Genomic DNA, 7,064 nt, shown 5'->3' with positions numbered 1-7,064 from the left:
CCTTGACCAAGGTATCATTGAGAAGAGTGTTGTTCAGTTTCCACGTGAAGGTTGGCTTTCTATTATTTATTTTGTTATTGAAGATCAGCCTTAGTTTATTCAGGATTGAAACACACATTTAACCTCAATCAATGTGTTTATAGTTACTTTGTAGAAGGACATTGCCATGTTTGAAGGTGACGTCTAATTGAGGTGAAGAAAATTTGATGAGTCTGAGAAAAATCTGAAAGAATGAGTCAGAGATAGAATACACCAAATTCTCACAAGAGCATACAGGAAAGAGGCTACTTAATAGCAGTATAGAGTAAGTCAGGAAGAGAGGGCAGTTCAGTGAGTGTCGTTGAGTTCCAGCAATGCTGCAGACTTCAGCTCAGGTCAGGTCAGTACATTTTACTGCAGTTTGTTTTGGGATTCAGTTGACTTTGTACAATTCTGTTCAGTTCTGTGTAGTCAGTGCCATTCAGTTTTTGGAACTCAGAGGAAGTTTTTCTAAGCAGACAAATTAGCCAGAAGTCTGGCAAGGCAGTACGAATCATTAAGCTCAGAGAGGAGTTTTGAGACAGAAGAGTTGAATTGAACCAGCCAACCAGAGTTCAGAAAGAACTAGAAAGGATGACCTTATTCATCAGGAAGCTTCTGAGATGACAATTACATCTAGCAAATAAAAGATACATTAAAAATATAATGCTCATTATATCAAAGCATGGCCTTCAAATCCTGGCCTTTTAATATAGGATAGAGGAAGGTTTGTCCTTCATCTGTTGTTATGATTGAGAACTATTCATTAAATTCCTGCTGTGCTTTGCATTCATTGTTGGTTGAGAGTTAAATAATCTTTACTTTCCTGGCATGAAAATAACTCAATATTTGGTGAAGTAGATTATATTCACTTTCAAGTGTTTTATCGAGAATTTTTGTATTTATGTTCCAAAGAAAATTTCTTTCACTGATACTAAAAGAAAAATATAAAATATGAGTATTACAGAGTTTATTCTTCAAAAAGATAAGGAGGACTGAGAAACTCTTAGATAAACTAACCAAATGAAAAAATTGTCCAAAATCAATGATATTCAGATATTCAATCTTTAAAAGATCACACTATATAACTCTGAATTCCATGTCATCATTGGGGAATATTTAAAATATATATATATGTATATAATATATATATTGTGTATAGCATATATAATATACAATACATAATATATAATATAATATATAATACATAATACATAATGCATAATATATAATATGTGTATATATGTATTATTTTTAAAGTTACATTTAACATGACTTTTTCAGTGTTTTAAGTTTACACAATTTAAATTGATAAAATGTTACATAATAAAATTCACATTGGACATAAAATGTATACATGCTGTAAGATTATGTAAGATATGGTCTAAATTCATAGACTAACAGACTGGCTACATATCTGAGAAAGATATTAGAGAAACAACACCCTTCACAATAGTCACAAATAATATAAAATGCCTGGTGTGGCTCTAACTAAAGAAGTGAAAGATCTATATGATAAGAACTTCAAGTCTCTGAAGAAAGAAATCAAAGAAGATCTCATAAGATGGAAAGATCTCCCATGCTCATATATTGGTAGGATTAATGTAGTAAAAATCGCTATCTTGCCAAAAGAAATCTACAGATTCAATGCAATTCCCTTCAAAATTCCATCACAATTCTTTACTGAGTTAGAAAGGGCAATTTGCAAATTTATCTGCAATAACAAAAAAACAGGGATAGCAAAACTCTTCCCAACCATAAAAGAATCTCTGGTGGAATAACCTGACCTCAAGTTGTACTACAGAACTATTGTGATAAATACTGCATGGTACTGGTACGGTGACAGACAGGTAGATCAATGGAATAGAATTGAAGACCCAGAAAGGAACCCACACACCTATGGTCACTTAATCTTTGACAAGGGAGCTAAAACCATCCAGTGGATAAAAGACAGCTATTTCAACAAATGGTGCTGGCTCAACTGGAGGTTATCATGTAGAAGAATTCAAATTGATCCATTCTTATCTCCTTGTACAAAGCTCAAGTCTAAGTGGATCAAGGAACTCTACATAAAACCACAGACACTGAAACTTATAGAGGAGAAAGTTGGGGGAGCCTCTAAAATATTGGCACAGGGGAAAAATTCCTGAATAGAACAGCAATGGCTGTGCTTTAAAAGTGAGAATTGACAAATGGGACCCCTTAAAATTGCAAAGCTTCTGTAAGGTAAAAGACACTGTCAATAAGACAAAAAGGCCACCAACAGATTGGGAAAAGATCTTTACCAGTCCTAAATCAGATAGGGGACTAATATCCAATATATGCAAAGAACTCAAGAAGCTGGAATCGAGAAATTCAAATAACCCCATTAAAAATGGGGTAGAGAGCTAAACAAAGAATTCTCAACTGAAGAATACCGAATGGCTGAGAAGCACCTGAAAAAACTGTTCAACATCCTTAATCATCAGGAAAATGCAAATCAAAACAACCCCGTGATTCCACCTCCCACCAGTCAGAATGGCCAAGATAAAAAATTAAGGTGTCCACAGATGCTGAAGAGGTTGTGGTGAAAGAGGAGCACTCCTCCATTGTTGGTGGGATTGCAAGCTGGTACAACTACTCTGAAAATCAGTCTGTTGGGTCCTAATAAAATAAGACATTCTACCGGAAGATCCAGCAATACCTCTTCTGGGCATACACCCAGAAGATGTTCCAACTTTTAATAACTACACATGCTCCGCTATGTTTATAGCAGCCTTATTTATAATAGCCAGAAGCAGAAAAGAATCCAAATGTCTGTCATCAGAGGAATAGATACAGAAAATGTGGTACATTTACACAATGGAGTACTTAGGCAAATGGATGCAACTGGAGGGTATCATCCTGAGTGAGGTAACCAAATCACAAAAGAACTTATATGATATGCACTCACTGATAAGTGGATAGTAGCCCAGAAACTTAGAATATCCATGAAAAATTTGCATAACACATGAAACTCAAGAAGAACGAAGACCAAAGTGTGGATACTTCATTCCTCCTTAGAATGGGGAACAAAACACCCACGGAAGGAGTTACAGAGACAAAAGTTTGGAGCTGAGATGGAAGGAAGGAAGATCCAGAGACTGCCCCATCTGGGGAATCATCCCATAAACAGCCACCAAACCCAAACACTCTTGCACATGCCAGCAAGATTTTGCTGAAAGGACCCTGATATAGCTGTCTCTTGTGAGGTGATGCCAGTGCCTGGCAAACACAGAAGTGGATGCTCACAGTCAGCTATTGGATGGAACACAGGCCCCCAATGGAGGAGCTAGAGAAAGTACCCAAGGAGCTGAAGGGGTCTGCAACCCTATAGGCAGAACAACAATATGAACTAACCAATACCCCCCAGAACTCATGTCTATAGCTGCATATGTAGCAGAAAATTGCCTAGTCGGCCATCATTGGGAAGAGAGGCCCTTAGTCTTGCCAATATTATAAGCCCTAGTACAGGGTAATGCCAGGGCCAGGAAGCAGGAGTGGGTGGGTTGGGGAGCAAGGCAGGGTCGGGGGGGGGGAGGGTATAGGGGACATTCAGGATAGCATTTGAAATGTAAATGAAGAAAATGTCTAATAAATATTGTTTTTGCAAAAGATATGGTCTAAACTCTGTACTTACATATGTGATCTTTTTGTTTTTATATGCTTATGATTACATATAACATATTAATTAATGTCCTTTACTTGCTTCTGGGAATTTCTTTTAAGTCACATCTTCTATCAGGTTATAAAAACTGTAAACAACTTTCTTTAAAACTTTTTAGTGAATGTCTACTTAAAGCATACCCTAATATATTTCCATTGTTCTTTATATATTTCTATCTTGCTCTTTTAAAGTTATCTCTTTATTTGGTATTACAATTTGGAGTTGAGTGTATCTTTAAAATTTTAGGGTAATATATTACTCTCTACTGATATTGTAGTGGTGAAAATTCAAAAGTCATTAAAAATATTGTTTTGTCAAATGGTGAGTGATTTCACTTGGGACTATGTTGTGATTAAGTTTTTGTGTCTTTGTTGTTGGTGATGATGGTCGTGGCTATGGCTCTGAGATTTCCTGCTTCCCTCTTCTTTCTTTACTTTGAACTCCATTTCATATACTGGAGAACATCAGATTTCATTTTGAAGTGTTGCTTCTTTAATATTTCTTCTTTAGTCAGCTTGTCAGCTCAGTATAGTAGGTTTTTCTCCAGAACAAATGAAAAAATATACAGTTAAAAATAGATTAATGATCTTAGTATATGGAATGGAAGTTGGAAATATGTGTCATTTGGCTAAAATCAAAATATCCGTGGCCAGTGGCCTCTTCTGGAACATCTGAGAAGTATCTGTTTACTGACCTTTCAGTTTTAAAGTCACTTGTACTCTTTGATTTACCTCCTTCTTTCATCTTCAAAGCAAACAGTAGCAAGTAAGGTCATATTGAATCTATGACTTCTTCAGTAGCAGGAATTCTCTTTTCTAATGTATTTAGATTTCTAGTCAATGTGTAGATACTCTTAGGGTTACAATGGGTTCACTGAGAAGAGCAATTTATCCAGTTCAATGTCTGCTCCCAAATTTATATTTCCAAAGATTCTCTGGCACTGAGGATTGTGTTTGTAGGCACTGAGATTGAAATATGGTAGTCATTGTGTAGTACCTGTAATTCTACTTGGGAAAGTTGTACTTCACATACTTTATGTTTTGGTTTTGAAGGCTCTATTTGCAATTTTTATCATGTTAATTTTTATGCTGATATTATTTATATTTCTTTCTTTACCAGCATGTTTTAATGTCCACAATCATATTTATAAACAAATGTTTTAATCCTTATCATATAATTTCAAAACTTGTCATTAATCTCCGTAAATATTTTATCATCTAGAATTGATCCATTTTTTTATAATAATATGCCAAATAATAGCTTGCCAGTGATGAAAATTTTCAGTTACCGTGTTTAGTTAAAAGTTTACTAAGTAGCCGGGCGTGGTGGCGCACGCCTTTAATCCCAGCACTCGGGAGGCAGAGGCAGGCGGATTTCTGAGTTCGAGGCCTGCCTGGTCTACAAAGTGAGTGCCAGGACAGCCAGGGCTACACAGAGAAACCCTGTCTCAAAAAACCAAAACCAAAACCAAAACCAAAAAAAAAAAAAGTTTACTAAGTAGCATTCTTTCTTATTTGCTATGTTTATTTTTTTTCTTGATTAATTTGCCATTTGAAACCAATGTGTGGAGACAGGAGAATATTGGCTGGAGATATTTTCCAACAATAAACAGATTACAGACAAATTCTCACACTTGGTTTTCTACATGATACATGCCTCCTGGTCTTTTTATAAGGACACTGAAGCTACAGATGATCCATCTTTTTTGATGCAGAACTTGTGCGAGCAGTATTCTAAGTCATTTCAGGTGTCAGAAAAGAAGGGTTTGGTTACATGTCCATTGTGTAATATGCATCTATCATTACAAAATGGACAGCTGTAATGATGAGTTCTATAGCCTCTTTGTGATGTATGTAAGCAGTAGAGAAAAATTGTCATAAAACTCAGTAGCATGGGGGCCTCAGAGCATTTGCATTTTGCTTCATAGGAAAACAAAGGAAGATATGTAGCTATATGGCAATGCATCATTTGTGACTAGTGCCTTGTTTGTGGTGGTTTGGGTCTTAGAAAATGTTCATTTTGGTGACAGCAAAATTTAGGAAAGAAAAGACCTTAATATAATATGTGGATTATGGTATACCCTACTTCTAATTGCCCTGGATATCCGAATCCCAGGTTGGATCTCTGGGCCTAGCATCAGCTGCATATTGACTTCTGAGTCCTTTTTAAATTGGATGTTTCATTCATTTACATTTCAAATGTTATCCCTTTTCTTAGTTTTCCATCCACAAACACCCTATCCTATCCCCCTTCCCCCCTTCTTCTATGAGGGTGCTCCCCCACCCACTCATGCACTCCTCACTCACCTCTGTCGCATTCCTCTACACTCGAGCATGAAGCCTTCACAGGACCAAGGGAGTCCCCTCCCAATGATTCCTGATAAGGCAATCCTATGCTAGCCTTGTAGGAGGACATCAGTGGGAGGAGAGACCCTTGGTCCTGTAAAGGGTCGATGCCACAATGTAGGGGAATGCCAGGGCAATGAGGGGGGAGTAGGTGGGTTGGTGGGTGGGAGAACAACCTCACAGAAGCAGGGGGAGCGAGGATGGGACAGGTGTTTTTGGAGGGGAAGCCAAGAAAGGAGATAACATTTGAAATGAAAATAAATAAAATATCCAATTAAAAAACAACAACAACAAAAAAAACAGAAACAACACTCTCTTGCCTCCGTGGCACCCAGTGAGAATGATCAGGACAGTTTCCTGAGTGATGCTGGAGCACAGCCTTCCCATGGGCTGGCTGAAGAGCTTCTTTCCAAGGCTCAACAGCTTCCAAGGCACAGCTTCGGTAGGATAATACCTAGGCATTTTAAAAACATTTTTATTAGGTATTTTCTTCATTTACATTTCAAATGCTATCCCAAAAGTCCCCCATACCCTGCCCCCAACTCCCCTTCCCACCCATTCCCACTTCTTGGCCCTGGTGTTCCCTTGTACTGAGGCATATAAAGTTTGCAAGACCACGGGGCCTTTCTTCCCAATGATGGCTGACTAGTCCATCTTCTGCTAAATATGCAGTTAGAGACACAAATTCTGGGGGTACTGGTTAGTTCATATTGTTGTTCCACCTATAGGGTTGCAGACCCCTTTAGCTACTTGAGTACTTTCTCTAGCTCCCCCATTGTGTTCCATCCAATAGCTGACTGTGAGCATCCACTTCTGTGTTTTCCAAGCACTGGCATCGCCTCACAAGAGACAGCTATATCAGGGTCCTTTCAGCAAAATCTAGCTGGCATATGCAATGGTATCTGTGTTTGGAGGTTGATTATGGAATGGATCCCCAAGTGCGACACTCTCTAGATGGTCCATCCTTTCATCTCAGCTCTAAACTTTGTCTCTGTAACTCCTTCCATGGGTGTTTT

The 7,064-nt window shown here is 37.7% G+C and overlaps 1 pseudogene; it reads right to left on the bottom strand.

The window, feature by feature from the left end:
- The window catches only part of LOC110310755, a 31,601-nt pseudogene that overhangs the window by 4,565 nt on the left and 19,972 nt on the right, over nucleotides 1–7,064 (bottom strand).

Source organism: Mus caroli, chromosome 15, assembly GCF_900094665.2.
Source record: "Mus caroli chromosome 15, CAROLI_EIJ_v1.1, whole genome shotgun sequence".
Lineage (NCBI taxonomy): Eukaryota > Metazoa > Chordata > Mammalia > Rodentia > Muridae > Mus > Mus caroli.
This window is presented reverse-complemented; position numbering and strand designations above follow the sequence as displayed.